At 42.6% G+C, this 27,180-nt stretch overlaps 1 protein-coding gene across 1 annotated transcript in view; it reads right to left on the bottom strand.

Moving 5' to 3' along the window:
- The window catches only part of SVIL (supervillin), a 146,225-nt gene that overhangs the window by 115,325 nt on the left and 3,720 nt on the right, over positions 1–27,180 (bottom strand). The gene's annotated exons all lie outside the window — the stretch shown is intronic.

The following is a 27,180-nucleotide window of genomic DNA, read 5'->3' as shown; positions in this document are numbered from 1 at the left end:
TAATAATAATAATTTATTTATACCCCGCCCATCTGTTTGGGTTTCCCCAGTCACTCTGGGCGACTTCCAACAGGAGATTAAAATACAACGATTCATCCAATATTAAAAGCTTCCCTAAACAGGACTGCCTTCAGATGTCTTCTAAAAGTCTGATAGTTGTTTATTTCTTTGACATCTGATGGGAGGGCATTCCACAGGGTGGGCGCCACTACTGAGAAGGCCCTGCTTGGTTCCCTGTAACATCACTTCTTGCGGTGAGGGAACCACCAGAAGGCCCTCGGAGCTGGAACTCAGTGTCCGGGTTGAACAATGGGGGTGGAGATGCTCCTTCAAGTATACTGGGCTGAGACCATTTCGGATTTTAAAGGTCAGCACCAACACTTTGAATTGTGCTCAGAAACGTACTGGGAGCCAATGTAGGTCTTTCAAGACCGGTGTTACGTGGTCTCGGCGGCCACTCCCAGTCACCAGTCTAGCTGCCGCATTCTGGATTAGTTGTAGTTTCTGGGTCACCTTCAAAAGTAGCCCCACATAGAGCGCATAGTCCAAGCGGGAGATAGCCAGAGCATACACCACGCTGACAAGACAGACCACGGGCAGGTACGGTCTCAGCCTGCGTACCAGATGGAGCTGGTAGACAGCTGCCCTGGACACAGAACTGACCTGGGCCTCCATGGACAGCTGCACACCTGCTCCTTCAGAGGCACAGTTGCCCCATTCAGGACCAGGGAGTCCCCCAACCCATCCACCCCGTCCCCCAAAAGCAGTATTTCTGTCTTGTCAGGATTCAGCCTGAATCTGTTAGCCACCATCCATCCTCCAACCACCTCCAGACACTCACACAGGACCTTCACCGCCTTCACTGGTTCCGATTTAAAAGAGAGGTAGAGCAACAGGTACTGCAGTGTAAAAGGAATGTTGGAAACTGGGACAGAAGCACTAGTACTATAAGCACTATAAAACTTGCACAATAAACCCAATGTCTAACTGCAACCTTAGTGTCTCTTTACAGTGGTCTAGCTCTCCTGGCCCCTGTTAGCACTACAGTGGTACCTCTGGATGCGAACGGGATCTGTTCCAGAGCCCCGTTCGCATCCCGAAGCTAACGCGACCCGTGTGCGCAGGTCACGATTAGCCGCTTCCGCACATGACATCATTTTGAGCGTCTATGCATGTGCGAGCGGCGAAAACGGCGCTGCACAGTGCAACCCGAAAAGGCTTAACCCGAGGTATGACTGTACAGTGGTACCTCGGGTTAAGTACTTAATTCGTTCTGGAGGTCCGTTCTTAACCTGAAACTGTTCTTAACCTGAAGCACCACTTTAGCTAATGGGGCCTCCTACTTCCGCCGTGCCGCGCTGCATGATTTCTGTTCTCATCCTGAAGCAAAATTCTTAACCTGAGGTAATATTTCTGGGTTAGCGGAGTCTGTAACCTGAAGCGTATGTAACCTGAAGTGTATGCAACCCGAGGTACCACTGTACAGTTATTGAAGGGATCACTGAATTGGCTCCCTAATATATTACTTTTGCACTTACACTACAAAACATATTTAAGGGGGTAGGAGACCAAAATGAAACTACTCGTAAAAGGGTGCTAATATCTATCGAGACAAATGGTATTGGGGGGAAAGAGAAACAATTACAGAGAAATTTAAATACTCTAGTATTTATAGAAATGCATTAATACTTCAACATTTGCACACTAATCATTTCCCTACACCCCAGCCTGTGGTGGTGCGTGCAGAAACTGCCTTCTTGAGTGTGGGACTCCACTATGCATTTTGTCGGCTCAATCCGCCAAAACATGTGTTCACATGCAGGGAAGTCCCTAACTCACTCCTACCGCCACAAGAAATTGCGGCAGCAGCATAACTTTCCAGCTTGCTTCAAGGCAAATGGGTCTTGGACAGGGTAAAAACAACAACAACAGGCCAAGCTTCCATCTACTTCCACCCCCAAATTAAGGCTGTGTTTCTCAGCTGAGCCAACATAAAGATAGCTGCAAAGTAGCCTCACTGACCCTGTTACTTAATTTAAAGGGGTGGCAGCAAGAGCAGCTCCTCTCTAGTCCCATTATCTTGGGGGCAGGGAATAGAAGGAGGAAAACTCTGGTCCTAAACTTCCACTGCCTTGCAGGATATCTTTGGGAGAAGAAAAGGCTAAGGAGTAAGCCCTACACAAAACAGCTGGATTGCACCTTGACAGCTGGATTGCACCTTGTACACCTCCTTCAGGCAACTTGTGCAGCAAGCTAGTTTGCATTGCTCTGCTTTCCTTCGGACCACACCAGTGAGGCTGAGAAGGGGGGGCTCAGCCCAGGACCTCCATATGCACTGCCCGGACTTGTTTTGCCCCAGGGTCCTTTGGTCCTGCTAAGTCTGACATCATCCCTGGAGTCATACTCCATTGTCTCTCAAAACAGACAGGTGCCAACAAAAACATTGTGGTGGTGTGGTAAGGATTACACATAATTACTGCAGAGTTTTCAACCTAGAAGGCTTCTCATAACACTGGGAAACAATGGTTTGTTATTGTCTAAATCTATACATATTGTTCGCACAACAGAACAACTATTGCAATTGTATACGGATTGCTCAGCAGATTGAAACCAATGTTTGGGTTAGGGCTGGTTCATACATCACATGAGGACACATGTGCGGAATGGGCCAACGAAAATAAAACTATTGCAGCTAACACTTTGAAGCTGCCTCAAATGCAAATGTTTTCAATGGAGGCGATTCACAAACTACTCACACGTAGACAAACGTGCACCCTGCATCTCAAAGAATTGGCATGGTGTTTTAGTGAGGACACTTGCACATGCTACATCCAGTTTTACGGCTGACTTTTAGCTCCTATTAAGACTTCAGCAATACCAGACAACATTGGACAACCTAGCAGAGTTAACCCGAGGGAGCATAGACGCAGGCAAAGAAGAAAATGTGAATTATGAACCTGAACTGACAAGGCATCAAGTCAAATGCAACAAGAAGCTGCTTAAAAATGCAAATTGAAATGTTAAAACCCTTTTATCAGCTCCATTAGAAAGTTACTTCAAGGGAACTGGATCCCTTTTCTCCCCACTCTGACCCCAATTAGAAGTTAAAAATGTCTCCCTAAGCAGTATAATGTAGAATTTGATTGTGTCAGAGAAATATTTAAAACGGGGAAGGAGAAGAGATCTAGATGGACAGCCTGTAATTGAAGCACCAAGTCCAATTAAACCATTTCTCCTCATTGCCCCACAGAACAGGACTTATTCATTATTTCTTTAAGTACAAGGATCAGACCCACACATGGGCTTCCTTAGCATTCAATTTGTGTTTCTGAGCCTCAAAAATGAACGGGAAACAATGCACCTTCCAGTCTGCACCAGCATATGAACAAACTGGAACATTTACATTAATTAAACCAGGACAAGGTTTAATAGTCCAGACATTGTGGACTATTGCTCAGATAATTATGGCTGCTGGACCTTCTTGGGAGTTGCAGTCCACATCCTATACCTACTCTTGAAGGTTTAATAGTCCAGACATTGTGGACTATTGCTCAGATAAGTATGGCTGCTGGACCTTCTTGGGAGTTGTAGTCCACATCCTATCACCTACTCTTGAAGGATTGTGAATAGCCTCACATACTGATGGTGGGAGATCTGCCCAGTGATGGGCAGATGTGCACCATGGGATGCTCAGGTGGCTTACTTAAAACTGGGGCGGGGGGTGGGGAATCCAAGCTTCAGGCAGAGTAAAACATGCATATACCATTTCCAAAGTTATAGAAATTTTTCATGCATAATTGGAAGAGCAGAATTTACGGCAGAGCCAACTCATAAAAGGATTACAAAACCGAGTGCAAAAAAAATCTATTCACCCTTCCTCGGTAGAGCAAAGATTGCCTGTTCTTCCATAAAAAGTTGTACAAGGACACATTCTATTTTGCTCTGTGTACAGTTCTGGTTGTTGCACTTCAAATCTGTGGAGGACAAGGCTATTAAAAGCTACTGGCCATGGTGGCTTTCCAGTGTTGGACGGAATACGGCTCTGAATATCAGTTGCGAAGAATCGCAAGCAGGGAGAGAGTACTGTTGAGCTCAGGTCCTGGATGTGGTCTTCCATAGTCAGCCATGCTGAGAAAAAGGAGTAAGACTAGACTGGCCTTTGGTCTGAACAAACAGGGCTCATCTCATGTCCTTCTTATGTCGATGAAATAAAATAAAAGAATGCTTTACCATTTGTAACAGCTCAGATCTGCAAAATTCAATGAATGCCTTCCTTGAACCATGCTGGTCCAGTCCATAAGCCAGTTCCTTTAGAAGCCTTTGTAGATGCTACTGTGCTATTAGCTGCATCCATTAAAGATGACAAGCCTGGCAAGTGCAGGCTTCTTAAGCAAAGTGCCACATGCCCATTGCATATTTCTGATTGCAAAGCAGCTATTTGGCAACCATATGGATCTCTTTAAACATATCCATCTGGGTACATCTTGAACATACTAATAGTAGCAATGCTTCAAAGAGAAGTCTGAAATATAACCAGGGAAACCTAAGCTGACCAAATCAGATGTCAAAAGAGAATGACTTGCAGGAAATGCTCCTGCAAACTTTGCAATCTATCTCCCCCCCCCCCGCGTGTTTTTTTTTAATTGATCCACAATTTACTATTTTATTCATCCTTTTCTACATAATTATACAGAAGTTTGTGCAATTCTCTAAACCAGCCTTCCTCAACCTGGTGCCATCCAAATGCTTTGAACTACCATTCCCCTCGGACACGGGTGGCGCTGTGGGTTAAAGCCTCAGCACCTAGGGCTTGCCGATCGAAAGGTCGGCAGTTCGAATCCCCGTGGCGGGGTGCGCTCCCGTTGTTCGGTCCCAGCGCCTGCCAACCTAGCAGTTCGAAAGCACTCTCGGGTGCAAGTAGATAAATAGGGACCGCTTACTAGCGGGAAGGTAAACGGCGTTTCCGTGTGCGGCTCTGGCTCGCCAGAGCAGCGATGTCACGCTGGCCACGTGACCCGGAAGTGTCTCCGGACAGCGCTGGCTCCCGGCCTCTAGAGTGAGATGGGCGCACAACCCTAGAGTCTGTCAAGACTGGCCCGTACGGGCAGGGGTACCTTTACCTTTACCATTCCCCTCATCCCTGACTATTGGCCTTGCTAGCTGGAGAGCACCAAGCTGGGGAAAGCTGATGGCAAGAATAGGAGCCCAGACAATACCTGCAAGTCTACTGAGGTCTTCAGACAGGTAGAAGGCTTTCTGCAGGAAGAACAGGCCTAGACCATGTATTTTTATAAACTCAAATGATGTAGAAATTGTTGGCCATCAAAACATACACTCATCTCCAGTAGATAATTGTGAATATGTGGCAGCAAGAACTTGGGAACATTTGTTTAGACTCAGATGCAGAAATCTGTATACGTGCAAGTTAACCAGAAACATTCAGGAACAACACTACGGTGACATAAATATATTTTTTGTTGCTGCGTTGTGACAAAAATGGAATGAGGCTTTCTGCATCATTATGAATCGGGGGCTTCACTTCTGAATAAACATGTGCAGAACTGTGCTTCATGGCTTGTAATATCCTGCGCAATGAGAGGAGAGGGAGGGCGGTTTGGAGAGGAGGAAGAACTGGAGAGGGCACAAGTGGAAGTTCCTGGTGGTAAAGGGAATAATTGCAATGCTGCAGAGGAACTAGAGGGGGCACTGGGAGGAATTAGAGAGGGAGGAAAGTTCTGGAGTGGGGTCATACTGTGGTAAATGGTTGAGGGAGGTTTAAAAACAGGTCCAAGGAAGAGAAGCTCTGTGTGGGAAGTTAATTATTATAACTGTTTTACTTTATTATACTGGGCTCCTTGAAGAAGAGGAGAAGACATGGAGTTGGGGGCAAATGTGGAAATGGTAGCTGCAGAATAGGATGGTGTATCTTCTCAATTTGGAGAAAGGTGTGGGAGGAAGAAGACCTAGGTTACCATGAGGGGTGGAGGTGAAAATAAGGGGACTTTGTAGTTGCACTGGGTGGGAAGGGAAAGTTCTAGGGGGTTACCATGGGGGAGTGATGGTGGGGCATCAGTGAGCAGAGTTTCCCCTAGGGATAAACAACAACATTCAGATTCCTGCATTGCAGGGGGTTGGACTAGATGACCCTTCGGTTCCTTCCAACTCTAAGATTCTATGAAAACAAAAGAACTCTGCCAGCAGAGCATTATAGCACAAGTTCTGTCGATAACCAGTTAGACAAGTCCTGCAGCTGCATGGTACGGCACACTGTAACAAATGCTTAGCTGAAAAGGTTCATGCAAATCACCAGCTATGCAAAGATAGGAAACCAACCCAGAGTCAACTGAAAGTGATTTTCTGTTGTTTCAAAGGCAACTGAATAGCACCTATAAAATAAAAATGGCAACCAGACATTTAAACACAAAGGGAGAGGATTCAGTTTGCAAAAATAAATAATAAAAATCAGTTATCTTCCCTTTTCACCTCTTAAGATTTTAATGCATGCTTGCAACACACCTGGCAAATTAGGGGCCGCGCATTCTCCTGTAGCAGCAGGCTATTTCCTACACATGACATTGAATTTTCCCTCTTCCTGAACCAAGTAATCTGTCATTCACAGTAGAGGAACATGATAACCCTTCCTTCCAAGGGTGCGTCTGAGCTATTAAGATTTTTTTAACTCTCTAAATTCTGGTGAATTGACGGGCCAACCAAAAGCAATTTGGAAGCATGGAAAAGAAGAAGAAATGGCATGTAGGCTGTTAAGGAGGATTTTGGAGCAGCTCAGCTCCTTTGCCTGTAGCTGCTGATCATGAAGAGATAGTAGGAATCTACACAGTGCATGAATCTGAACTTCATACCCATGGATGCACCAGATAAGTGCAATGTATTTGATTACTTCCTTTCATAATGAAGTCTCACAGTTCTCTCCATGACCGCAGACAGAAAGAGAAAGTAGTGTCAATTTCATCCTAGTTCTGGCTGAATCAGAGATCAGTTTGAAGCAGCAGGCAGTCTGACTCAGCACTTGGGTGTTGGGTGTTAGGAGTGTACCATTGAAAGGCTACTCATTGATCCCGCTTTGCACCACAACTGGCCGGACAGTGCTTCTTGCTTGTCTTGATGGAAGACTGTAATGGTTGTGGGCGTGCACATAGAAAGTAGCCTACTGCACAGGAGTAAAATTTGCATTCACTGCTTTGCCTGCTTTTGCCTCTAGCCTTGCCCAGTGCTGCCATGTGGCCCCCAGAATGTTGCCCAAAAGGAAATGTGGATCTCTCTCTCTCTCTCTCTCTCTCTCTCTCCATACAGTAGTACCTCAGGTTACATACGCTTCAGGTTACATACGCTTCAGGTTACAGACTCCGCTAACCCAGAAATAGTGCTTCAGGTTAAGAACTTTGCTTCAGGATGAGAACAGACATCATGCTCCGGCGGTGCGGCGGCAGCAGGAGGCCCCATTAGCTAAAGTGGTGCTTCAGGTTAAAAACAGTTTCAGGTTAAGAACGGACCTCCGGAACGAATTAAGTACTTAACCTGAGGTACCACTATATTTACGCAGAGGTAGTCAAATCTTTAAAAAGCTACTAATGCCTCAAGTGACAGGACATATATGGTAGATGACATTTACTACTTTCATATCCCACCTTTCTTGCCTGATGGGATTCAACACAGTGTGCATAGGGTTCCCATTTAGGGCACAGACCAAGCACAGATCTGCTTAGCTTCACCAAGGTTGTTGCACAGCATCGTATACCTGCAAGAGGCAGGCACATCTGCAAGGATTACTGTTTAACAGTTAGGCAATATTACAGTCGTAAGGCAACAAAAGATCAAATGTCTGTTCTGAAAGCTTGCCTACCCGATAAGCTCAATTGGGAGCAAAGCTGGAGTCCTAAGAGTCCCATCACGGAATGGGCAGTGGTAGTCTAAGCCTTTGCCCTCCCCTTCCAACAATATGAGAGCTTCTGAAAGACATTAGAACTCATTGTCCGCAGCAGCCAATGCCTCAATTGCCTGAACACAGCAAGAGCTGAAGAGTTTTTTCCCGTTTTTGTTTCCATATTTATTCCCCAAGTCTGTATTACTGTAGCAATCAGAACCAGATTTTCTTTTATGAACATCAGTCTAACTTCCAGATGTGTACGATTCTGATTTATAGCCATTAGCAGTCCAAGTTCTTTGTGCATGTGCTGTCTTGTTTGCCGGAGGCTTAATCCTCCTCAACCACGCATTCAACTTTAAGAACCGTGCGCACGCACACACACAAATATTTTTTACAAAGCTGAACTCCAGGGCACAATTATAGCTTGCTACATCTGTGCTAAATGCAAAGGCCTCAAGAAAAACACTGCCTTTTAAAACGGAACTGTCAAAATGAAGTGCCAAGGTGTCTCTGTCTTGCAGCCAAGCTCCAGGGCATCAGAGGAGGAAGCAAGAGATTTTTGCTTTTACACACAAATACTGCAAAGGGTATTAAATCACATCAGAATTACTCCTTATATTGAGAGGATTAGGACATGGGGCAGGGTAAATTACATGGTGGCGGGGCGGGGTGTGTGTGTGTGGCAACTCTCCTCTAGCAATCTCAATTAAGTAATTGCATGTAACACGTGAACTGAAATAATTGCACATTATTTACTTGCTCCCACTTCCTTTGTTGTCCGCCATGTAGAGGATGGTCGCCAACAGTTTAAAGGTCAACCCAAAAGTAACAATTTCTGATAGCCCTGGTTAGATATAGACCTACCAGCTTTTGCTGCAAAGGTTTGTCTGCGCACACAAAAGCCAACAGAGGAGTGTCAGGGAAAGGAATATCACTGAAACCCAGCATTCAAGGTTCAGTAAATTGTAGTCCTTTAGGCATGCAAATAGGAGTCTTTGTGTACAGATTTCATATTCCGCTGCTGAAAGGATGTCACGGTGTACTTAAATTACACTACAATCAACTTGTTAGAGCAGCTCAGAAAATCAGCTACACCTAGATGCAATTTATCCAATTTCATTTGCGATCTTGTAATTCAGTAACTCAGCTGACCTGCACAAAAGAACATTTTAAAGAAGCTGACAGTGAGCCGTGATGAGAGCGTGAATGGCAGTTATCCCAGAAAATGCACTATTATAAACCTTAGGTAGCATCAGTTAACTCAAAACATAACTGCTATAGGAGTAAAAGCTTGTTTACTATGCATATGGAACTCTGGGCTAAAGCATACCGTAGAAAGCATTACTGGATTTTAGAGTTACAGTGGATATAAATGATAGCATTTTGCAGGGGGGTGGTAGCCAACCAGACACCCCCAGGCACTGTGGTGCCTTCCAAGCCCCCCTGTGAGGCAACTGGGGGGGGGAGAGGGGGGATTATGTATGCATGTGTAGTTAACCATAATTTGTCCAACGGACAATCACACAAATTATGTCTTGTCTCTCCAAAGCTTTCTTTCCCTTTCCAGCTAATCTTGCTTCATGCCTTCGTAGCTTGGTGACGGTGGAATGGTTAAAAAAAAAAAAAAAGATTAATGAAAGCTTCCATGTTCAAGCACAGTACTGAGCCATAGGTTAGAACAAACCAAGGTTCATTAGCCAACAACAAACCATGGCTTCATAACATGTTTTATTGACAGTAAACAAACTCTGATTAAGCTCTTGAGCAGAGCTGAACAAACCATAATTTAATAATCCACTGCTTCACATTAGCGGTACATATGAACCAGTAGACATTTCTCTCTACTACACAGAGAGCAGAACAAATATGATGTGTCTCTTTCCCTTGTGTCCTTTACCATGCAGAGTGTGTGTGTTTACAAGCATAATACCACTTCTCTTATGCTAGCGATTATATGAACAAGGGATGCATGTTCAGAGCTATGCTAGCTCCAGGCAAGTGTCCAAACAAACTCATGCCAAGTATCTAATGGAGGTTGAACTTCAGGCTAAAGAGGCAAGTCAAGGTGATTTAAGTTTAGATGCTGAAGACAGGAGCAACTCTTTTTAAAAACACATTTTTTCCCTGGTTCTTTTGGCCTATGTTCAAACACACAACAAATTCATCCTTCGCATCAATACAGTTTACAAGGTAGGAATTAACTCAAACAACATAACCAGAAAGCATACAGGATGAAAATTCACACAGTTGCTCTTGGAAAACTTTCCTTACAACTGCTGCTCTCCACTGGAAACCCTTCCTGCAAAATCTGATGGCACAAATGTATTACACATGCTGATAAACAGTGCTGTGCATTTAAAAATATATCCTCTATTCCTACTGTGGCTGCATACAAAAAAAGGGGGGGGCATGTTAACTGTTTGCCCAAGAAGCAGGCATTAAGGGCAACATCTTCCACATAATTTCTGCATGCATTTTGCAATGCCTACAGTACAGCCTCTCTTCAAGGGTGTACTATAAAGAAAATTCTGCCACTGACAGACATGAGATTCAGCTACAATTCTGCACACATTTTGTCTGGTTAGCAGAAGCCACAGGTGACGGGCACATTAAAAGCTGCTGTATGATTACTGTGTATCACATCTCTATATGTTAAAAGGCGGCAGCGGGAGGAGTTCACTTACTCATGCGATATCTACAAAGAGCCCCCTGTGCAAGGCCATCTAAGTTGGTACAGATATAATAGACATTCTGGAAATTATAAACAGCAAAAAGTGGCTGAGAAGGATTTGGGGCAAAACACTGCTTCACTTAGCACGGAACATACTCATTAGGTTGGGAAAGATAGCCAACATGCTGGAAAGAGAGCATTTCAGTTCTTTGATATTACAAACAGCCTGTCAGCTGACCACAAAGTTTCTGGCAAGACTGAAGTACACTGGATTAAAAGTATTGGTTTTCAGCATACGGCATCAAGAGCATGCAAACATGTCTGTTGCAGAGACAGCAACGTTTAGTCATACAGCTGGCCTGCAAATGGACATTTGGAGGATTTGGAACCAGCAAAATAATTCTCCATTTTTTATCACAAGGAATAATTGTAGTCTGGTACACCACGTAAGTCGTCTTAATATGGGATTAATGAGCAATGGCATACAAAAACTGGTTGAAACATCCTAGTAACCTGGACCAAATGAGGGCCCAGTTATGCAAAAACAAGTTGTGAGGATTGCCTCTAAAGTGACATCCTTGCCAAAAAAACAAACAAACAAAAAAAGGAACGAAAAGAAAAGAAAAGAAATCAAAATGGCTCACTAAAATGTGTCTTGGAGAAGTTTGGTGCAGTTTTCAAAAGAACTTGTTTCAAACCTTCAGCCTGTTACTTCAGTACACTGGGCTGGCTCGGACACAAGACTAAGACTATGGTTTAGCATTACATGAATAAACCTGCACAAGAATTTGCCTACCAAAGCCTTGAGTTCACACACTTCCCCCTTCCCTTTTGGTGCATCTGCTTTTGCTATATAACTAACCATAGCTCATTGTTATATATGAACTCCGAAAAGCTATAGGCATTGAACAAGACATGGTCATAAACCTAGGAATAAGATTATTCTGACCTCAACATTTCAGTTGACACTGGTTTTGTTTACCCTGTGTTTTAAGCAGAGGCAAGCGCAAATCCAGGACCAGTATGCCTACGCCTTCAGCAAGATGAAATATATACCTGAATGTTTAGAATCAAGGGGATATAAAAGCGAAGTGGGGGGCAGGGAGCAGAAGAGAAGCAGTACTGTTGAAGGCCTGGAACAAATGGCCGGAAGATTCTGCAGAGGTTCCAAGAGGATGAATAAGCAGAGGAAATAGGAGAAGCCTTAGTCTTTGCCCCATTGGAAAGGTGATATCTCTGTAAGGTTATATCAGGTTCTTTCATTCTAGCTAAAATTAAGACCACTGCGTATGTTAAAAAGGGGGAAGGAAATATTGGTGGGGGTGGAAAAAATACATTCAAAAGCCTTTACATTTCTCAAAAACATTAACAAAAGACTTCCCTGTTAGGATAGCCTTTTCCTAAATCTTTATTCCTCCTGTTTTGCAAAACAGGTTCTTCTCCTGTTTCATCCATTTGCTCAAGGTCATGTACATAAGTGAATTTTGTAATGCATTTGCCACTATTAGAGGTACCCAACAGATGTTTTAGACTATGACTCCTATCAGTCACAGCCAGTGGTGTTCTTCAAATGTTTTGAACAACTGTGCTGGCTGGGACTGAAGTGATCTATAATCCAAAACATCTGGAGGTACCACTGTACTGATTTTTAATTGTATTGTTATTAGTTTACTTTCTTATTCTGCATTTTATTGTATCACAATTTGAATTCTATGGAATTATAATGGCTACAACAGCCAGAAAAATGAAGTGATCAGTCAAAACCCTCAGCAATTTTCAAGTGGTCATAGAGGGGGAAAGCTTGGGAACTACTGGACTAAACACACGAGCACATTTTGCATGTTGAAGATATTTATTTATAGCAAGGACATGCGTTAGCTCAGAAATGTTAATTTATTACTGCAATGCCACCAGAACCCTGTTCCTAGAAGGCATGCCATGTTAAAACGATTGCAAAAACCAGTAATCAAATTTGTCCCGGCCCCAAAAGAACACAGCTGAAAGACACCATAGACATAATTAAGGGGAAGGGAAAAGGAGAGGACTAAGAATTTTCCTACCAAAACCTTAGGTCATATATCTATCTAACTTTAAAACTAATTGAGTCTTTGCTCTTAAAAGTTAACATCTTGCCAAGAATTACCATGACTGGAAGACCAAAGCAGGGATTTTTTTTTTAAAAGAAAAAGAAAAGAAAGAACCTGGGTGGGTTTTCTTAAATTTGTTTACTCAGCTGTCAAACATTCTCTGTAGAGAGTCAGTTTTCTTTTGTATTGTGGGAAATCTTTCTCCTGAACTTTATCCAACCGCTTAAATCTTCATTACTGCTGAACCTAAACCTTGCATGTGTTCCTTCAGCTCTAGACTGTATCCTATCAAGCTTAACCAGTTAAGAAGGATCTGAAAACTGTTTCTAAGAAGCGATAGGTGTTTTTCAAAATCTATCAAGTAGATGAACCCCTTTCCCCAAAGAAGCTTTGCACTGAGGTTTCTTTCACAAGTCAGAAGAAGGAGTAATTATGAACAGACAGGGGCCAGAAATTATCAGCCTTCAAAGCCTTTCAGAGTTGCGCATAATATAACAAGGAGAAGAGGGGGCCGGAAGTGAGGGAACAGATTCAGAAACGTATTCAAAGGGTTTGCTGCAATATGATTGCAACTAAGAAATAATAATAATAATAATAGTGTGTGTGGTCAGCAATGAAAAACTGTTGAGAGACTAAACTAGCTTTTGAAGTGCAGAAAATTGTTCCAATGTTAGACAGGGCCATCCTAAGGCACTCTACTGTCTGAGAAGAAAGGTAAGATGGCGTTCCTCTCCTTACCAGGTACAGAAGCAGGCAGCTGAATTTTACTTTAACACTGGTAATGGCACAGCATCTTCCACTGCACCAGAGGGATGGAAAATGGCTTACAAGGATCAGGGCAGGTCATGTGGAATATAGAGCTCTGTCGTTTGACGGAGGGGGTTGGCCAAAGGGGATTCATGAGGAATGGCTGGTGGGATGCCCCTAAAGCCCCCATCATAAGCCTCCCAAGGCAACCAACTCTGGTCTTCCAGATGTTGCTGAACAACAACTCCCACCAACCCCAGCAATGGCCAGCAATGATGGGAGTTGTAGTTCAAAGGTTCCCCATACCTGCCTTAAATGTACTGTAAACATAGATAATGGCCTTTGGTGGCAGAGATATACACTAGCTCCGGTAGGAATGTTTATAAATGAGTCTCCTTAAGAAAGGGCTGCACCACCTTGATTTCACAGGGAGGGGCAGCTTCTTCTGGAATTTCCATCAAAATATTACACCATAGGCAATACTTTAAAAGACAGCATTTTCTAGCAAACACCTTGGCATGTTAAACTAAACTGATACAACATCTGCATGAGGGCTCTACTCACAACAGGAATAAACATACTGCAGTGAGTTCTAGACCATCTAGCTTTAACGACTGCATTATGAAGACAGTATGATTAGACTTCCCTGCCTTGAAACTGGCATCAGAATCTAAGGAGTTGCTCCAGTACATTCAATGCAGCCTTCTACCCCCTTGGGTCCTTAAATCACACATTCCTTCATCCCTGACCAGTGGACAAGCTGGCTGGAAATGATGGGAGTTGGACTCCAAGAACAAAGTTGGGGAAAGCTGATGTAGTGAGTACTGCTAGACGATGCAGAAGAGTCTGTGCAGAACTCACCTCTGCAAACCAATGCTCAAGATACTACAACATGCAGTCTGGCTCTCAACACTAAATCCTCAGGCTAAGTAAAGTCCAATATTATGCAAGATAACTTTAGAAGCCAGGCAGCTTAGATTTCACGAGCTTTAGTCCCAATTTAACACATACTGAACAGTAGGACACATTTTCCATATTAAGAATTATGTGATTTCCATAAAGACAATATGCCTGGCCTGCTAGAAGCGAACCAAATTCTTGGGGTGCATTCAGATGTGGGGTTTGTTGCATTTGTTTTCCTGGTTATAATGCTAGCACTTCTGTCTTGGCTTCTAATATTCTTTTTATACTGCATTACCTTTTAGATTCTGGAATTGTGGCTTTTTGATCAATATACTGCACACCCAAAAGGTGAGGTTTGAAATTGGATACAAAATAGTCTGCCATAAATGGTTGTTCTTATATAAAAATTGTAACAAAATGAACATCTCATTCAAACTACATTTGTCTATTTTATGGAGCTTTATTAGCACTAAGGTAAAAGGCAAACGACCCCTGGACAGTTAAGTCCAGTCAAAGGTGACTCTGGGGTTGTGGCGCTCATCTGGGTTTCAGGCAGAGGGAGTTTGTCCGCAGACAGCTTTCCAGGTCTTGTGGCATAGCATGACTAAACTGCTTCTGGTGCAACGGAACACTGTGACGGAAGACACTGAGCTGGGGACAGAGCAACGGGAGCTCACACTGTTGTGCTGATTCAAACCGCCGACCTTCCGATAAGCAAGCCCAAGAGGCTCAAACCCAGATTCTCTCTGAATCAGGTTGCACTTCACCACTTGCACTTTATAATAGGATTATTATTATTATTATTATTATTTGCATACATCATGTAACCTGCAACGACTTCTTCCAGGTCTAAACAGTTACCATTCAAAGCACAATCAATACCTAGCGGCAACAAAAATGTTGAATATAGCAGCAAGTCCAGAGAAGTTATTTTTGCTTGTTGAAGCACATCGCAAGCTCAGCTCATGGGTGTAACTCAACACTTGATACCTCTGAACTAATTTGTTTGTGCTTAATGTTTTGTTTTGCTCTGATCAGTACATGTATTGTATTGATAAATTGTGTGGCTGGGACCCACACACATGCTTGGTAGGATGGGATGTTTGACTAATAGCAGGTCTTTGGTCAAAGAAAATTTGGGAACTGGGGTTGGAGAGGGTAGAGAGAGAACAGAGAGAATAAAAACTGAAAAACTGCAAGCATGTTTTCAAATACCTGCCAACAAAATCTCTAATTGCAACTGGTGGCATTACAGGTTGAAAGGGTGGTTTCCCAAGACCTTAATTTACCACAAGGTCACTTTGGTCAGACACTGTCACGATCCTTTACACAGTGTTTTCTTATGTCATTATTGATCAGGCCATAGCTCAGTAGTAAGATAACATGGTTTGCATCCTGAGTTCAATCTCTGGTACCTCCTGGTGTGGCAGAGAAAGACTCCAGTCTGAAATCCCACAGAGCTGTTCCCAGTTAGTGTAAACCAAGATAAATAACTTGTGGACATCCAGGTGTTGTTGGCTACTTTCTATCATCTCTGACTATGGGCCATGCTGGCTAGGGCTGATGGCAGCTGGACTCCCAACAACATCTGATGGTCACTTAGATGTTTTCATACACCTAACTACAGTATATTAAGACTGCAGTAACATGGCAATAAGGACCGGTGGCAATGGGATCTTTCTACAGTCTATAAAATGGCAGCAACTTATTTCTTAGCATAGTCTCCAAACAAGTATAAGCAAACAGCAGGGAAACATTAATAACAGGGATGGAAAGTTTTACATATGACCATGTTTTTTTCTAACAACAACAACAGCCATAATCAAGCAACAAGATCAGATACACTCACCCTCTTTTCACAGCCATTGCTTAATCTACATAGCAGATATTTGATCTCAAATTCTGAGGCCAAAGTGGTTGCGAAATCAGAAACATTAAACCCCCTTTAAGGAAGGCTTTGTGAAAAACTGCAGGTCACCCTGTGTTCATTTGAGTTAGTTTTAAAAAGGCAAAGAAGTGCAGAAAGATAGACTCACTCAAGACGCAGGTAAATACACTAGCAAAGACAGGTCAAGAACAAGAAAAGGCAAGCACCAGAAAAGAGTGAAGAAAGCTGTTGTAAACAGCTCAAAGCACAGAATTAACAAAGCACACCTTTATGTTACAAGAAAGAATAGACACGGCAGCAAGATGAAGTGGTAGATGCATAATGGTGAAGATGAAGTGGGAAAGAGTGGGTGGGGGGAATCCTCAGAAAGGAAGATTGCTGCTGGAGGCAAGTTCAGATGCATTCATTTTGTGCAAACACATGAAGCTGCTTTATCTCCAGTCATATCAGAACACTGGTCCATTTTGCTCAGTACTGTCTACTCTGACTGGCAGCAGTTCTCCAAAGTCTCAGGCAAAGGCCTCCTCCAAGTCCACCTGGAACCCTCTTAAACTGGAGGCCCTGGGGATTGACTGTGGGACCTTCTGCATGCAAAACAGATGAGCAGGGGCAGAAGTGGCATTCATCATTCATTAAGTAAATGCAATCCCTTCTCTCCAAGGACGACGATGAAGCATCTACCTCTGCTAGTAAAAAGGAATGCTCAGTTATTCCTTAAGCTGTGTTTGCAATGTTCAGGACACAGTTGGAAGGAGGTTTGTTGACATATTTGTTCCTTGTAGCTATGGTGCTGTTGTACCATCTGACAGAAGGTGTCATGAACTGTCACTGAAACATCTTTGAGTGTTGCCCACACATGCCAAATATGAGAGCCACGTTCAGGGTCTACATCAGTCACACAAAAAACAAGGCATCCAAAGACAGATAATATGAAAGCGGCTGGCGCTTTTCACTCTCACGCCCTTAAAACAACCATGTTTTCAAGCTTGTGCACACACAAATGTCTGCTCCACCTGCTATCACCCTTGCATCCCCCCCTTTAACATAGCACTCTTATTGTTTCTCCCCTCCATTAATAAGGAATGACAAATTGTCCTTTTCCAGGAAATATGAACACCATTGGGGCAAGGGTGAATTTAATATAAAAACACACACCACTGAATCAGATATTAGGGCAAGGTTTTTATATCACACAAAGCACACACAAAAGCACAAACTGCAGCAAATTCAAGACAACTGGATGTTCTGAGGCAAAAGCTGGGATATTTTCTTTCTATATCTATTGTTACTTCGAGTCCACACACACGATCATCTTCAGCACAGCAGCCAACTCCTAGGGCCGTGGGGGCTTTAGCCCCCACAATAAAATATCTGCCCCCTCCCAAGTTGATGGGCATTGCCATTCAAATGGTGTGCATGCACCATTTGATTATGTGGGGCTGGGCTTACCGGGGCCCCCACAATATTTTATTCAAGTTAGCACCCCTTATCTTTAAGAGGCAGGTAGGAAAGTGACCAAATGAAGGTACACCAGTCACTTCCTGCCAATCATTTTTTAGAAAATTGGGAGCCACCCTTAATCATGGTTTAAAGTTATATCTGCAAAGATGTTAACCATAGTTCATGCTGCCCATGGTTCATCTCTTAACTAGAGGCTGAAAGTGAAGCCTGTGCACGGTTTGCAAAGAGATGTTGTTTTGGTAGAACAGCCATCATCTTGTTGCTGCTGCAGAAGGCAGTCATCAACCAAAACATTTTGGACAAGTGATTGTTTCACAAGGACTAGTACAATGGATAAAGATTTATATTTCAGGATTGTTTTGAGGATTTGCCTCTTCTTTTGTTTCCTCAGTCACACCTTTCCCCAATAAACCATCAAGAAAAGCTTGACACTGCAGGTTTCAAAGCTCACCAATATTGCCGTGAATTTTTTACTTCCAAAGTATTTAGATGACCACTTAACATCCACAGTTTTTGAGAATGAGGTTAATGGTTAAAAAAGAAAGGGGAAATAGAAAAAGAAACAAAACCCATCCATGCCCCCCTCAGTTTTTTACTGCTACAATTTAATTGTGGTGAGCAACATTTACAGAAGATATTCCGTAACTATTAGTTCAACCTATTATTTTAGAAAACATCAGAAGGTACATTACAAATGAATGAATAAACTTTATTTGCATAGCCAACAGGCCATAGCATCAAAGGACAAACAACAGAAGTACATTACAAATATAATTAAAATCTTGTGACCGATTAAAACCCTAGGTAAATTAATAATCTCAGTACTTAAAACTTGGCAGAAGTAATAAAATAATAGTAATAAAACATAATGATAATAATCATAAAAACCCAGGCGAGGAATCCGGGTGACCACGCTGATATCATTCAGATACCAGCTCTCAATCTCATTGCTCTCTCGATAAAATTGGCAACCTTCTCTGTTGCCAAGGTTTGAACATTAAATGTCAGAAACAGATAAAGTTAGGAGTGAGTTGGCCCAGAAACAAAACCCTTTCATTGGATCAACATTATTGGGGGGCAAGGGTAGAAGCTTTTGGGTTATACAGAACTGTCTTGCAACCTGATGCTGAGCTTTCCCCCAGCAATTTGAGACTAACCATATAAGGAAAGGATAAGATTTCCAGCCAGATTGTCACCCAGTTCCAGACACAGGATTGAATTTCTGCTGGGCGGGTCAAGCCAAAACTGATAGGAATCTACCAGGGTCAAGGAAATGGTCAATGGGTTTGTCACTTGACAGTGCTATGGTTGCCATCTTGATCTCAGCAGTCAGCACAAATTGCTATAGGAACCATTGCTACTCTTCCCTCCGTACACCAGCTATGCTGCAGTCCAAGAGAGAGAGATTAGTATGTTCTGCTCAATGTCTCTTTCCTGGTGTTTGGCAACTTCCTGTTGATGAATCTGCAAGAGCCACTGTGCCAAGAAGTTATCATGTTGCTTCACTAACACAACCATATGAGACACATACATCCAAATGTACTAGTAGTAGCAGCTGGTCAGTTTCTAAATAGTTCTATATACTTAATTCAATCCTTTCTGCACTCAATATTTTCATCTAAATAGGGCATTGCTTTTGTTTTATATTGTGCAGTTAAAAAAAACCACCCCTCATGAAGTGTTGGAGCAAATTAATCACTATTAATATTTTATCGTTTATGACCACTGAATTGACGTGTCAAATGCCCTCCATTTTGAATGCACATATTCAAAGGGCTGGCCAGCAGGTCATACGTACATATATTGTACATATATACATATATAGGTAAGGGTAAAGGACCCCTGGACGACTAAGTCCAGTCAAAGGCAACTATGTGGTGTAGGGCTCATCTTGCTTCAGGCCGATGAAGCCAGTGTTTGTCCACAGACAGCTTTCCAGGTCATGTGGCCAGCATGACTAAACTGCTTCTGGCACAAGAGAACACTGTGACAGAAATGCTGTTTACCTTCCTGCCTCAGTGGTACCTATTTATTTACTTGCACTGAAATGCTTTCAAACTGCTATGTGGGCAGGAGCTGGGATAGAGCAACAGGAGCTCACCCTGTTGCGGGGATTCAAACCACCAACCTTCTGACTGGCAAGTCCAAGAGGCTCTGCGGTTTAGACCACAGCGCCACCTGCATCTCTATACATATGTATATACATACACAAAAGCCTGGCCACCAGAACTAGTAAACACAGAAAATCAGAAGATCCAACATATTATCTACACTCGCCTGGGCAAAAGCAGCTGGCAGGGCCAGGCAGAGAAAAATTGTGAAACAGCTGGGAAATGCAAGGCACTTTTGAGCACGCTGCAATGTAATCCAGAATAATGCTACACGCTTGCAGGCACACACACCATGAAGCAGGAGCTGGAAGCAGCCAAACACAAGCCTGGCGCATGGACTGCAGCTGCCCTTTATTTCAGACCTAAACACAAGTGGATACAAGTGGGGCTTGCAAAACTAAGTTGACTTCATCTGAATTCCTTATGAATTCCGTCTTCCTGAATACCAGTAAATTTTTATTTACCTAGAATAACTAGAAGTATCTGAGAGGTGGCAGAGCTTAGGGTGTGTGGGTGTGAAAGGCATGCTTCGCATTGTTTTAAGGTTCCAAATGAAAAGACTGGTATGTCCAGTTGAAACTGTCAGCTATATACCAATAACCACGATGACTTGAGACAGACAAACCCAAGTTCAACTCTTCAATTTCTATCTCTTAGCCCATGAGCTGCCGAAGGAAGGTGGGATAAGATGCAATCAATCAAATAAACAGTGCAAGGTATCGGCACTAGGGAAGCCTTGGAAATGGTCAGCATGTGTTGCATAAGAACATAGGGAGCTGTTTTATACCAAATCGCACAACGGGTCCACCAACACTGACTGGCAGCTGCTCTCCAGGTATATAGACAAGGAGAATCCCCAGGCCTACATGGAGATGGTGGGGATTAAACCAAGGACCACCTGTGTGCAAGGCTCTGCCACTGAACTACTGAGCTGCAGCCCTTCCCTTTGTAAACTACGGGTACTATAGATGAATCCTGAACTGAAGAAGGCCATCTCCGATAGATTTAGGGCTTGTCCAAGCCAAGCAGGACATCTCTGAAGTGCCCCCAGCTGAAGAAGGGACTTCCAAAGCACTTTGAGGTTTGTTTGTTTTTCAAGAATAAAAATAAACAATCCTGGTGTTTGCAAAACTTGAAAAAATAATAATAATCCCCATGCTTGCCACATTAGGAAAACATTAGGTTGGTGGGGAAAGGAGGTGACTGACAAAATCTAGTTTCTAACCAGTGGGATTGATTTTACCAGGGGTCTCAAATCTTCGTGCTTTGGGGAAGGGATGTTGAACTAATGCATCACCCTGGTCTGATCTGGTCTGTGCTCTTTGCTAGGTCTGTTAGCAGTGCTTGCTTGGAAAATACTGGGCATTCAAGCTCTCCTGCATCTCTGTCACATGTCCACATATCCACTCCTGCCAAATGAGCTTTGCACCTAGTTTCTGTAAGTCTGGTGTCTTTTACTGTGTCAACTGAGTAGGAACACTGAAGCTGTTTTTTCATACAGCATAACTCCATAGTTCAGGCATCCATCCTTCTGAAAATGTGAAGATAAATTCCCAAGGGGCAACTTTGCAAGGTATTTTTCTTTTTCTTTCTTTTCTTTTTTGCCAGAAAACCACAAGGAGAGAAGTGAAGGCCTTTTTCATTCCCACCCTCAAATATCAATTTAAGAATGATCAGTACAAAAACCCCTAGATCCATTTGTCTGCAATTTGGCAGGTTTCTTACTCAGTCTTACCTCTACAATGTAGCCATTCTTATACCATTTGCCCATGAAACAATAGGGATTAAATGAATCATTTTTAACTGTCCCCCAACTCTAAATGCTACCCTTTTGAAAAACAATTAAAGCTACCCTTCTGAAGTTTTTCAGGATTCATCTCCTCAGAAGGGGCTGCTACATCTTAAAATTTAATCTAATTATGGGAAGAAAGAAAGAAAGAAAGAAAGTTTTAAAAAACAAAAAAAACCCACTACAATTATGAATGGGGAATGCAAAAAGCTTATTCTTACCAATTAGGATTCAGCTTTGACCCAAAGTGAAATTAGACACCCACCAAATCAGTTCAGCACAAATGTGGTGTTTTCTAAAGTACCAAATCAGGCTCAAAACCAAATCTTGCTGTCGCTGCACATCCCTAGTTGTAACATGTAAGGAGGGTTACTGAAAAATGGCATTAATATCAAAATAGCTGATGGTTAATAAGATAAACCCCACAGTTGGGCAATAACGTTTTGCGGGGTCAACCAAGGCATCACAAATGTGATCCAGATACAAATAAAAAAATGACACTCATCCACATTTATATTTGAATTTGAAATGTACATGTTTCACTTGATTCCTTGTAGTTTCTGGACAACAATGAAAATTAATTCACCTTTCCTTGGTGCAATTAATTGTACAGCATCTTTGTAGTCCTTCTTCCCTCCCTAAGGATGAGGTCTCAACTTTCATTCCATTCCCCTCTTATCAAGGCCTTTTCTAATTTAGAAGCAGATATGATTTTACTGCACTAATATACTGTACTACATTTCAGCTTAAATCCACACAGAGGTGCTATAGCTGATATGGCACTCTTAAGAAATGCAGAGGAACAATCCACAATATCTAAGAACTTATCCTATCCCAGCACACCAAAAGCCAAACAATTTACAATGTTGCCTTTGTGCCTTAAAGGCTTGGGGAGAAAGAGATAACTGCTACCCCTTTTAAAACAAACAAAAAAGAACAGCGTGTACATACTTTTAAAAATTAAATTCTTATGAAATGCGCTTTCCTGCTAAATAATATAAAAACAATCAGACAGACCCCTCTCAATCCACATCACATGTGAACGATAATGTTTTCTTATTAAGATTTGGAAGGTTTAAAAACAGCTTCCAGCGAAACATCTGTTGCACAATAATTGCGATAAGAGGGAGCAGAAATATCCAGGGAGATTAGGACGAAGGCCACCTTTTCGTTTGGAAAAACGTGTTCAGTTTGAGTTGCAACCCTGCTGGAGTAACACCACCTTCTACACAAAAGATTTCAGCAGAGTGTTTTGTGCTGCTTATTCTATCACAGCTGCCCCCCAGCAAAATAATAATAATAATAATAATAATAATAATAATAATAATAAATATATTAGCATGATCTAGAAGGGGGGCACCTTTCCCTCTAATGATATTACTCCGGGAGCAGACACTCACATGGTTCAGAAGGAAGAGGATTTGCATTACAAAAGCTACATTAAGCACTAGGAAGCCCTTGAAATACTGGTTGCCACACCTCTAGAAATGATAATATGCAGCCAGAAAATGTACAGAAAATGGACTAGAGGAACTCCCCTATGTGAAAATCTTATCATGTTTGGGCTCTTTAGTTTTTAGGGGGGAAGGTGAGTAGGAAGGTACATGATATAGGTTTACAAGATTACGCATAGCATGGATAAAGAGAAGTTTTCTCCCCTTTCTTATAATACTGGGTTCAAGGAGTTGGGTAGTAAGAGATTCAGGAAATACTTCTTTTCACAGTACATAGTTAAACTATGGAATTTGTCACCCCAAGGTGTAGTGATGGATGGCTGTAACAATGGGATGAGACAAATTCATATGTGGCTTCTAGTCATGATGGATACACGTTGCCACCAGAATGCAAGTGGGAGAGAATTACAGTGGTACCTCAGGTTACATACACTTCAGGTTACATACGCTTCAGGTTACAGACTCCGCTAACCCAGAAATAGTGCTTCAGGTTAAGAGCTGTGCTTCAGGATGAGAACAGAAAACGTGCTGCGGTGGTGCGGCGCCAGCAGGAGGCCCCATTAGCTAAAGTGGTGCTTCAGGTTAAGAACAGTTTCAGGTTAAGAATGGACCTCTGGAACGAATTAAGTACTTAACCCGAGGTACCACTGTATTGCAGTCAAGTCCTGCTTGTGGGCCTCCCATAGGATTCTGGTTGGCCACCATGCAAACAGAAAACTAGACAAAATGTGCCCTTGGTCTGATGCAGCAGACACAGCCCTCCTTTAAGGCCACTTTTTAAAAATAAAAAAAAAGTAAAACGTCATCTTACAGATCGCTTGAAAGATGAAATCGTTTCTGCATCCCTTTTGAATTGCTTCACCGGATCGTACCATTGCAGCTATCTAACTTAGTATCCTGTTTCCAACATTGGCTTGTCAGTTTCTAGAAGCCCAGAAGCACAACGTGAAACCAATGGCCTTCCCTTATTTGTCTCCAACCTTTATTCCTCAACATTGTACTGCCTCTGAACATGTCACATCTGAGATTACCTCTCAGGTGCCAGCTCAGAAAAAGTTGTATTTTAAGTCCTGGAGGCATGGTTTACCAACTGTAATTAAACAAATGTAATTAAAAGTATATTTCCGTATATAGACTCCTGGATCATTAAGGAAACCTTCAGCACAAGCAAGTTGTAATAACTCCAGGGTAAAGAAATTATGAATATTTTAAAGCGGGAGGAAAACTAGGGTGGGGATAGAGAAAAAGGGAACAGTTTAAGAAAAATAACGACACCTGCATTTGCATGGAAAGATGTTGCTTGTTAAGTTAGGAACAAAAAGCCTGTGACACTCCAGATGTTGTTGAACTCTAACCTTCATCAGCTACAGCCAGCATGGGTCAAGGATGATGAGAGCCAAAGTCCAACAACATCTGGAGGGTCAAAGCTTGATGCTCAGTTTCTAAAAGTCTGCAATCCTATGTACAGTACACTTACTTTGGAGTAAGTCCCACTGAAGTCAGTGTGACTCACTTCTAACTAGATATTCATAGGTTTGAGCTGTAAATGATTTTGAACAATTCAATCTTCACCTGGGTCTAAACTTAGCACTACAGAATTGTAAAAGTTCGAACTTCCTATTGCAAAGAGAACTGAGGAATTAAAAACAAACAGGATGTTAACAAGGGAGAGAACAGTAACCCAACGCCCAGTTCAGCTCCATCCCCAGCTAAATTCTAGCACCAATGTGCGAAATGAAGTAATCAGGAAGTGTCCACACAGCCTCCAGAGACGAAATATGAAACAACTGAAATTTGCACAAGATGCAAATCAATTTCACAAGTTGTAGCAATGAGTACAAAAGGTATTTAGAAAGGCTCCTGTGTTCCTGAATTTCATTTTCCATCATCCTGCTTTCAGGCAACTGATTATACCCTTGTTACTATCAAAACAGTAATCAACATTAACAAAATGTCAAGTTACAAACAACTTATAGAGGAGCACACAAATGTGCCTATCTAGCCAAGTGTCTTATTTTAGGAAATGTTTGCTAGCACTGCAAGCCTTAATTGATTAATCGGTGCAACCAATTTTCATAAAAGTTGTAACCTGAGACCACACTGTAGGTTTCTCCCAATCACAGCCTTCCCTCCAGTTTCCAGGAAGGAGGTGCTGGCATGGGAAGGAGCTGTAAGGTGAACTGTTTCCCATAAAGCCATGGGCTCTCAGTGATGACCAGAGAAATGACAAGGAGCCAAACTGCAGTTGCTCTTATACCACTGAAAGCAAGGTGAGGGGAAAGCTGCAACTGCAACCCAACCTCTGACAGGTCCCCACTGAAGTCGCCAAGATCTCGCAAGGGTTTATTCCTGATTGTACCATCCATGTGCCAGATTCAAACAACTGGGGCATGCAGAAGAAGAGGAGGAGGAGTTTGGATTTGATATCCCGCTTTATCACTACCCTAAGGAGTCTCAAAGCGGCTAACAATCTCCTTTTTCCCTTCCTCCCCCACAAAAAAACACTCTGTGAGGTGAGTGAGGCTGAGAGACTTCAGAGAAGTGTGACTAGCCCAAGGTCACCCAGCAGCTGCATGTGGAGGAGCGGGGAATTGAACCCGGTTCACCAGATTACGAGTCCACCGCTCTTAACCACTACACCAAGCTGGCTCTCAGGAAGCCAATGCAGAGTATGAGTGGGGAACACCTGTGGCCCTCATCTTAATTTCACACAGGTGAGAGGAGGCCCAAAAGAAAAAGAGAAGAGGGAGGGAGAAATGGAAACAGGAGCCAAAACAAATATTGTCAATGGTGGCAGAAAGCCCTCTGCATGCAATGAGCTCAGACCTTAGGGAAGAACTCTCTTGTCCTTCCCTTGGTACCCAGCTGGGCAGGAAGGAAGGAGGAAAGAGCTCTGACCCCACAAGCATGCAGTGCCCCAAATTAGGCCCAAGGGAATGCTACCCAGAAAACATTCCCCAGCCCTGATATAGAGTAAGCATTATAAGATAAGAGGTGTCATCTGCATCCTGCAAAGAGCAGACCCTGGCAGGGATGCAACAGATGGTTGTCTTAGTGGCTGCACCCAGGTTCTGGAAGTCTCTGCCAAGGGAAGCCATCTTGCCTTCTTCCTGCTGGCCTTTCAGCAGCAGATGAAAACATTGTTTAGACAGGTATTTGACCTGGTGAAGTGGTTACAGTGGTACCTCGGGTTAAGAACTGAATTCGTTCTGAAGGCCCGTTCTTAACCTGAAACTGTTCTTAACCTGAAGCAGCACTTTAGCTAATGGGGCCTCCCACTGCCACCACTGAGCGATTTCTGTTCTCATCCTGAAGCAAAGTTCTTAACCTGAGGTACTATTTCTGGGATAGCGGAGACTGTAACCTGAAGCGTCTGTAACCTAAGGTACCACTGTATTATTAAACTGCCCGATGATCCGATCAGATGAAATTTAATTAATAATAATAAATTGTTTTATTCTCTTCTGCAATATATAATAAACAATTATTGTTTAAAACGTATTGACTATCTTTGCATTTTTCACCCATAAGAGCCTAGTGAGGTTATGATGAACTCCTAGTGTTTGTTCAACTAGCTGCTGTTTTTATATATGTTGATAGTTTTGTTATTATTGAATTTTGTTTGGAATTGGATGCTGTATTGCTGCTAGCCACTTTGGAAAAGCAAGGCATGAAATGTAAACAGAATACATACAGATGGCTTTGCTTTGGGGAGTAAGGGTTTGCCTGCAGAACTTGGGGGGAGGGGCTTTCAATGAAATCTGTACACATTTTATGTAATTTCCTGCTCTGAGCTGTTCAGGTTTAGGCAGGCCACATATCAACAAAACAAACAAGTGGGCAAGCAGGGTCTCTGGGCCTTGGATCTCTTGAAGAACCTGCTGCAAGTCAAGTTGTACATATCGGTCACCTCCCTACAAACACCAGTAGTGATGAAAAGATTCCAAAGAAGTGAGCCTTCTCTTTTATCAAAAGTTATTTCATTTTCTTCCGGAGTGAAGTGACAGACCTTCCAGATGTTACTGGACTCCAATTCCCGTAAACACGAACCTACATGATGGATGGCAGGAAGAGATCATGGGATGAGGTGAAGAGATACATCTCTTTCATCTTCCAGAGGAATATGAATTATATTCCAGAATAAAACATTTGGTTGTCAATACTGCTGTTCTGTTGTTATGCTG

This window comes from Podarcis tiliguerta, assembly GCF_965153285.1.
Source record: "Podarcis tiliguerta genome assembly, chromosome: 12".
Taxonomy (NCBI): Eukaryota; Metazoa; Chordata; class Lepidosauria; order Squamata; family Lacertidae; genus Podarcis; species Podarcis tiliguerta.
The sequence above is the reverse complement of the archived record's forward strand: the minus strand, read 5'-3'. Positions and strand labels throughout refer to the sequence as shown.